The sequence below is a fragment of the Oreochromis niloticus genome, linkage group LG10 (genome assembly GCF_001858045.2).
Source record: "Oreochromis niloticus isolate F11D_XX linkage group LG10, O_niloticus_UMD_NMBU, whole genome shotgun sequence".
Taxonomy (NCBI): Eukaryota; Metazoa; Chordata; class Actinopteri; order Cichliformes; family Cichlidae; genus Oreochromis; species Oreochromis niloticus.
The window spans coordinates 1,744,134-1,750,036 of NC_031975.2; the positions used below are offsets into that span (position 1 = coordinate 1,744,134).

The window sequence follows — 5,903 nt, forward strand, 5'->3', positions numbered from 1 at the left end:
TGCGTTCATGCTCTGTGGAGCCATGGATTAAACGTGGGTGGGGGCGTTTGGTAAATATTTCATTCTTTTTGTTGCTATAACAGTTCATTTGTTGCTTTTAAATTAAACACTTCTTGATGTAAATGATAAAATCATCCATTATCCTGGCTGCTTGGCTCTGAAATGCAATTTCCTCAAGTCACTTAAATTCTCTCCAACAGCTGTGCCGCTGACCTTACAAGAGAGTCGGAGGGATCCTTTCAACTAGTGCAATTAAAAGAACAGCGGGATATAGATTTCCTTTGGCTCGATAAATGTGGTTAGGAGAATTATAATGTGTGTGACTAATGGTATACCCACAGTATTTAAGCATGCTTCTCATTAATATGCTAAGCAGCCAGCACTAGCTTTGTCTTTAACACGGCTCCTCAGATCATTTGTTCAATGCTGGGCTCAAATCTTACACCCTTCCCATCTTGCCGGACATACGCTTTGAGATTTCACATTGTTCAAATAACTTTTAGAGGATATCAGTGGAGATGGAGAAGTCTTTGGGGCTGCAGGCGTGCCGGTAAATTTCCCTGTCACAAAGGTTGTAGAAGTGGTTTTGGAAGTGTAGGTTAGAGATTAGATGAAATCTAATAATCCCCCATATCATTCCTCAAACCACGAAACAGCCGTGGTTAATGATGAATGGCTTATTGATCATAAGGAACATTTTTCATGCTCACAGGTGCTGAGATCTGCAGTGCGAAGACCCGAATTGCACCCAGACCAGCTCTGTCAAGACCTGACAACCTGCAGTATTTCTAGCCTTGTTGCCAGATTGGACCACTTTGTTATCCACCTGTCACAAGCAGTCTATCAGTTTGTTTTGTAGCTTGCCATTCAGAGCACACTCCTGCTGAATGTAAGTGTCAAGATACAGCAGGTCCATAATCGATGCCCTTGCCTTCCTCAATGAATTTATGATGCCACGTGGGCCTTTGAAATCCTTCAGAAGTATCCTATTACCTCTGGGCCGCTAAGATGCCTGCGTGTAATTACAAGCTGTGATCATAACCTACAAGCTCAGAGATAAAGAGCAAAAGATGCACCATAAACTTTGTATAAGATCTGAGGCAGGTTACCATGGCAACCTAGGTACATTTGTAAATAGTCCAACTCGGTTAATTTGCCTCGGGAACATAATATTCACCGCAGCCATGCAGCAACTCAAATGCGAGACCTTATTGTGAATGTTAATAGAATTCATCGGAACCACTTGTTTCCATATCAGGTTTTTAATGTGGAACTTTGTGTTACATCGACTCCGGATGTTTTACGGCTTTTAAAGAAGAAAGCTAATTAAAGAGTTTGACATTAGCGAACACGAGTAAAATGATCTGCTTCTTTAAAACGTAACAAAGCAAAGCGGAGCCTTTGTTTTGTGTGCGCTGCTTATTGTTCATTAGCGCATTGTCAGGAAATCTTTTCACCATCTCAACACAATGTTTTCATATTTTTTAGATTTGTTTATGTCATTTTTTTAATTTGAAAGACGATTAAAATTCATAAAGTGCATAGCCTCAGGATGTCTGATTTACAAACACTGATTCAAACATTTTGTGCTGTGTGGTGTTAATGTTGTTGCCAATCATCAGACTAAATCTGAGGTGTCTACAGTTGCTTGGCTTGAGTGGGAGTCACTGGCTTGTTTTCCTTGAGCAAACCACTTACTGTGGGGGACACGGGGGTATGAATAAAGCCGGTCAAGAGTCTGCAGCGGGAGATGGCAGCTGCACCGTCAGCCGTTTTACCTCGCGCCGATGCGTTCGAACAGACGACGCCGGGGTATGAGGGTAATTTTTCATTTGATTTGAGAATTCCACACTCGGATCAGTGCGCACAGGCGTTACAGTGTCCACCTAGCCAGCAGAAACTAAACCTGTGAACCGTGTACCAGTTTACTCAGACAGACAGCAAGGTCAGAGGAACTGGACTCGCTCACAGCAGCTCACTCTGCAAGGCCTTCGAAACAAGCAAATCCTTTTGTGCCAAAGTAGATGAGATCAGGTGTTTTCCCATCATTCCTCGTGTGCTGCTTTGACGTGAACATTATCGGGAACATGGCTGTCACGGTGTGGGCACGCCCCGGAGGTATCGTGTTTTGTTTTTTTTCTGCACCTGTATCACTCTAAATGTCCCTTTGAGTTCTAGGTAGAACGGTGGGTTCTGTGCAGTTCTGCTCAGGATTTCCTCATCATCTTATTTAAGGGCTGCGTCTCAGTCAATTTACTGCCACGGTGATAATCAGGCTTCTTTTGTCTGCTCCGCTGTTTCTGCTTCTACAGAGGACGTTACCCAAGACTTACCTGCCTGCCCACTCACCACCTTCACACCATTCACCCTTCTGAAAGCCAGCCTGCCCTCCAAAGACCCCTGGAGCCTCCAAGTACCAGCTAATGCAGTTCTCCACCTCTTTCCACAAAACGCATGTCCATCCTGGCCTCAGCTAACTTCTCCTCTCGTCTCCCACAGAGCTCCCGGTTGTGTCGCTGCTGTCAAAACAAAGTCTCAGTTTTCAGATTTGTTCCTTATTGAGAACTGGCTGTTTTTAATAAAACTTTTAAACTACCAACAGTGTTTTGAGTCTGAATCCAAAGTCCTGCACTGACCAAAATTTGACAGTTAGGGCTCCTTAAAAGTCAGTGAAACCATCAGATTAGTAAGACTTCCTCTACTGACTGATTAATTTAATTTATTTATTTTGCAATATGACATTTTCAGTCATTAAGGAGGAGGATTTCTGTTTCCATGCCTTTTTCAGAGTTTCACTTATCACTTGGCAGTGCATCAGTCCTGAACAGTAACTTACTGTGTGTGCATGTGTTTGATTTTTTAATGATTGGAAAACATGTTCAGGATTTCTTTGTTTAAGTGTTGTTTAAATGATTAAACGGATACATTGGGAGAGAGACTCGATATTTGAATTATAATTGTTCCGTTTGCTTTGCACTGCATCCCATACAAATCTAAATGTAACTTGAAAAGAATTTGGTCCAATTATATCAGTCAAACGTCAGTTTAAAAATGTGTTTTTCAGATAAATATAAATTGCACTCCTCCCACCACACAACAACTTGACAGCATCCAGCGCCAGAACGGAGCTGGAGTCGTAAATACATCACAGAGTTGTCGTTTATCTCAATAAAAATGAAAGTGTGCTTTGAGAGCAGCTCATCTAAACTGCAGCACGCAGCAAAGCAGCCCTGTCAAGACAGAGATATTTTCTGCAGCTGGCATATGGACGAGATCGAGGCTGAGCCAGTACAGATGGAGCTTCTTGTTGCTCCCCATCAGCACGTACCGTCTGCGCAGTCTCGTGGGAATCTCAGCGAAGAGATTTGCTCGGCGTTTAATAAAACTTTCACTGGAACCAAACAAGTGTCACCCTTAATAATCCGCTTTTAATTGCACGGATTTCGGTTTCGATGTTGTGAATGCGCACCAGTATGATTGCAAAGACTTGGGGGATTTTAAATTGCCGGCTTTTTTGATTCCACAAAATGGAAAAGAAATGATCAAAATCCCTCTGAAACTTTGAATTTAAACATAATTTAATACTATATATGAGTACAGTTGTTGCCTTTGCAAGCTGCTGCCATCCTTCTTTGTCATGATGTATGTGACCCTGTTTTCCTCGGTAACAACCTGTTTCCAGCAAGATAATGTGTCACATGTCACAAAGCTCAAATCATCTCAAGCGAGTTTCTTGAACATACAGCGTCAAATTTGCATCATTAATGTTTAGCCCACAAATCTGTGTGGTGCTGTCATGTCAACATAGACCAATATCTCTGAGGAAGCGTCTGCAGCTCCTGCGGGACTGAAGTGTATGTAACTCCATGATTTAACATCATAGTCGTACTAATACACGATGATGGATATTTTATCTCGTGTTACGCTCTTTTGATCGACATCTTTACATATTAATTTACTTTTTCTTTTTTGTTTTACATGGATTGTCTTTTTAAAGGCAAACCATATCATTTGGGCACCAGGTCAAATCCTCAGAAGAGAAGTATACTGGAAAGAGATCATCCTTCTGATCCCCATAATCTGTCTGGGAACAACGCCTCTCCATTATGAAAACAGAAAACAAGCATAACAAGTGTTATCCCCCGGGGCTCCCTGCTACTCTGTTCTACATGTGATTTCACTGCTGTTGTGTAGATGTTTTGTTTTGTTGGGAGTTTTTTTAAGCAGAGCTAACAGTTTCCATGTTTCTATTGCACTGTGTGTTTATGGGCAGGTAATGAAAGACATGCTGTAAAAACATCGTCACCCTGGAGGTTCGATTCTGATGACGCCAGCTTCCTCCATAACGCTCTGCTGTGTTAGGTGGGTCAGTAAATTAATGACTGTAAAACGACTCATCTCCAGTGATGCAAGCCAGAGGAGAGAGATGAGAATCAAACAGAGTCGTACTGCAGACGTCTCTCCTCTTTTCCCATCTTTTTCCCACCTCCTCTCACTCCTGGGTCCCTGCAGGGAACCTCCTGCGCCCCACCATGCAAGGAAAATATTACCCATGTCATTTTGTCTTTTACAATCCTTTTCATTTAGAAGCTTACAAATTCTATTAAGGTGATCTTGTGCGCATCACATAGTTACTGCAGGGGTAGAGGGAGAGGTGCTAATACTAATGCCTCCTCTGCCCTAAGACATGAGGGGAGACGGCCCACGGTAATTGGAAAACAACCCTCCCTCACATTCCACAAAGACCCCCCCACCCCACCACCATGTATATGCACAAAACATCATCATACCCTCTTCAGGGCTTCACCAATTACACTGTATTTTTCATGGCACGGTGGACAGATCAAGTGTTTTTAAATAAAAAGCTAAAAAAACACACTCATAAATTGATGATGATCATATTAGCTTAAAGACTTCATCGTACCATATCACCCCAATAGAGCACTTGGCTTTACTGCTCTCTCTCTGCTGGCTTACTTGCAGCTCCTAGAGTCTTCCAGTTTTGTTTCGGGAGCCAGACGCTATCTCTACTTTTAAGATAAGGCTTAAAACATTCCTTTTTGATGAAGCTTATAGTTATGTGACAGTTACACTGTAATAGGCCCCTAGGCTGCGGGAAAATAAAAACTTTTATAAATAAAACCTTTCTTTATGAATGGCTGTAACCAAATTCTTAACTGTTACCAGCTATTCATTGGAAATTAAACCAGTAAACAAAAAAAATTAGATTAAAAAAAAATGTAAATTAAGTGTCTACCTTCTTATCAGCCCGCCCCTCCCTGAGCCTGGTTCTGCCACAGGTTTCTTCCTGTTAAAAAGGAGTTTTTCCTTCCCACTGTCGCCAAAGTGCAAAGTGTGCCAAATCAGAGTCATCTGATTGGTGGGGTGTTTACCTTACAATATTGTACTATTTCCACCATGTGGCCTAGGGTTTGGGTGGGGGCGGTAGCCCCAAGGTTAAGAAAAGGACAGGAAGTATTAGGTGACAGGTGGGGGCCTGCATTGTGCAACCTTCAAAGGGAGCCTGTTCAGTGGATGTCGGTTGCAGCTATGAGTAATGGGTTGGATTAGCTAGCGAGAGAAACTTCGACAAATCAAGAAAAGGTGTCGAATTGCTCTGGTGATGCTTGTGGAAAAAAATGAACACATAGGTCATCGTTACAGCGTAAGCTCGAGAAACAAGAACAGACTGCTGAACAAGTGATCCACGTCCAAGGAATAATTTACACACGGCTCCGTACCAGAGCGAGGCTCCAGCTTTAATTTGAACCTTCATTATTTATGAATTTGACATTGTAATAGCAGAAATACTGCAACACATTCCCAACCTCACAGTCCCTCTGAAGACTCTCCATGACTTCATTATATTGGAATTGAAAACACATGCTTCTATCAGGCCTCAG

At 42.3% G+C, this 5,903-nt stretch overlaps 1 long non-coding RNA gene across 4 annotated transcripts; it reads left to right on the forward strand.

Moving 5' to 3' along the window:
* Positions 1–1,565: 1,565 nt before the first annotated feature.
* LOC100697377 (uncharacterized) lies at positions 1,566–2,599 on the forward strand. Of its 4 annotated transcripts, none has more exons than XR_003221969.1 (4): positions 1,585–1,820; positions 1,925–2,118; positions 2,313–2,413; positions 2,500–2,599. It is a non-coding gene; the product is annotated as an uncharacterized LOC100697377 (long non-coding RNA). The 4 variants fall into 4 exon arrangements; XR_003221970.1 differs by having other exon boundaries at positions 1,585–1,812; XR_003221968.1 differs by lacking the exon at positions 1,925–2,118 and having other exon boundaries at positions 1,566–1,820.
* The last annotated feature ends 3,304 nt before the right edge of the window (positions 2,600–5,903 follow it).